The 2285-nt window shown below is 24.2% G+C and overlaps 1 non-coding gene across 1 annotated transcript; it reads right to left on the reverse strand.

Moving 5' to 3' along the window:
- Nucleotides 1-1948: 1948 nt before the first annotated feature.
- Nucleotides 1949-2020, reverse strand: TRNAH-GUG. Its single transcript has one exon. It is a non-coding gene; the product is annotated as a tRNA-His (tRNA).
- Nucleotides 2021-2285: the final 265 nt, after the last annotated feature.

Below are 2285 nucleotides of genomic sequence, written 5' to 3' on the forward strand. Positions count from 1 at the left end.
ATGGATTAATTTTAAGAAAAGGAAAAGTTAAATATATAACGAAAATATAAAAAATGAAAATGGGAAATTCATTGCAGGTGTAACAGTGTGTGTACGGGAATATAAGCTTTCAATATGTGAATTTATTATGTATGAATTAATATCAAGAAAGGAAGGATGGATGAGGGTAGTAAAAGAAGTCATGCAAAGTTCATGGACCCAACCAAACTTTAATGCACATGTGATCAAATTGCATGCACTTGTTATTTCATACTTGGATTTTTGTCTCTAGAATTGCTTGCATACCCTGTGAAAGCAAGCTACTGGTTAACTGCCACAATGATACTCTTACTCACGTAAAAAATATATTATTTATATTTTTTATGATTGAAAATTAATTTACAAGTTTTATAAAAATGTGAATTGATCTTTTATTTTATTTTGGTATTTTTTTTAAATGAATGAAAAAAATAAAAACAAAATAGTTTTTTTAATTTATTTTAATTGATTTTTTGACTGAAAAAGATATATAAGTGAATGAATATGATTTTTGTAGGAGCATGCAATAAGAAAAAAGTAATTTTCTCTTTTATTTCATTTTTAGATATAAAAATTTTATCAAAATTTTTTTTTATTTCGGGTAGGATAATTTTTTTAAAGATATTGGTTCATGATAAATTTTTTTATTAGATTATAGTTATGAGTAGTTTAAAGAGTTTTGTCATAGGTGGAAATTTTGAATATTTAATTTAGAAATATATATATATATATATATTCCAAGTATTAAGGTTCAGATTAAAATTTTATTTCAAGAGTCAATTTTAATCACAACTAATTAAATATTAATTATTGCAGCATTGTATCATGTATTCTCAGTCACAAAATAAAAAATTATTATTGTCTTTGAATTTATATTCATAAGATGATTAATAAGTTATACAAAATTTTGTAAGAATATATGATGGCAACACTGCATCAAGCATTGTGTCCTTGATTCACTAAGCAGACTAAAAATAAAGAAGCTTATTAAAGGAAGGTGTTATTGATTAAAAATTAAAAACATTAAAAAAATTAAAAGTGGGAGTGTTGTGCCTGAGGTAGATAGTTTAGAAATAATATATTGTTAACTTGAATTATTATCAAATACTATGCTAGGATTAAATTTTAAAATCATCAACGGATCTGCTAAATGTATAAATAGTATGTTTTTTAAACAATCACCCCTGGTGCAAGTGATTGATACTTGAACGGTGAATAAAGACACCCAGGGTCCAATTTTTTTTTTCAATAATACTATTATAATACTATGTAGATATTGTGGTAATATTATAAAAATATTTTTAATTCACTATTTATTGGATTACTAGTGATAGATTATAGTTTCTTTAATCTTTATATTACAATGGAATTTATTAGTTTGGTTTGTTTTAAAAAATCTCTTGGATGTATACATAATATGACTTTAATCACTCATATGATATTCGACCGAGTTAATAAATTCGTAAAAGTCAATAAATCACTATAATTGGTATATCACTATACTTATTTATCTATTGATAAATTTTTTGTAGGAGGCGTTTGTTGTTTTTGTAAAAAAAAAATTAAATAATATACCTATACACTGTGAATATTTAATAGTACTTTAACCACTTATGTGATGTTTGACTGAGTTAATAAATTTTTAAAATTCAATAAATCATTATAATTAATTAATATTTATCTATCTATTGACTAACGTTTTTGTGGGAGATGTTTGTTGCTTCTGTAAAAAAAAATGTTTTAAACATAATATATATATATATATATATATATATATATACACACTGTAAATAACACGAAACTGTTTTTCTTTATTCCTTGGAAAATGTGAGAAAAAAAAAATATATATATACACTGTGAATACCACGAAACTACTTTTCTTTATCTTGGAAAAAGTGAGAAAAATTATTTTCAAGGGGAAAAATCGAAGTGTGGCTGCTGGGATTCGAGCCCAGGTCTCTACGGCCACAACGTAGAATTCTTACCACTAAACTACAGCCACATGTTGTTGCGGTGCCAATTTAATAAGTTTTATTTTATCATAAATCTTTCAACCTTCACACCCAAATTTAAATTACAAAAGTAATTCATAAAAAAATCGTCTACACATTTAATGTTGATACATTATCACATTGTTAAACTCTAAAATCTCAATCGATATATATATTCTTGGGCTTATAATTTAGTCGAAGCTCATCTTATATGTTATTGGCGGACATTTTTTATTTATCAAATAAAATTATTAATTAAATTAACATGATATTATT

The sequence above is a fragment of the Dioscorea cayenensis genome, chromosome 8 (genome assembly GCF_009730915.1).
Source record: "Dioscorea cayenensis subsp. rotundata cultivar TDr96_F1 chromosome 8, TDr96_F1_v2_PseudoChromosome.rev07_lg8_w22 25.fasta, whole genome shotgun sequence".
In the NCBI taxonomy this organism is placed as follows: domain Eukaryota; kingdom Viridiplantae; phylum Streptophyta; class Magnoliopsida; order Dioscoreales; family Dioscoreaceae; genus Dioscorea; species Dioscorea cayenensis.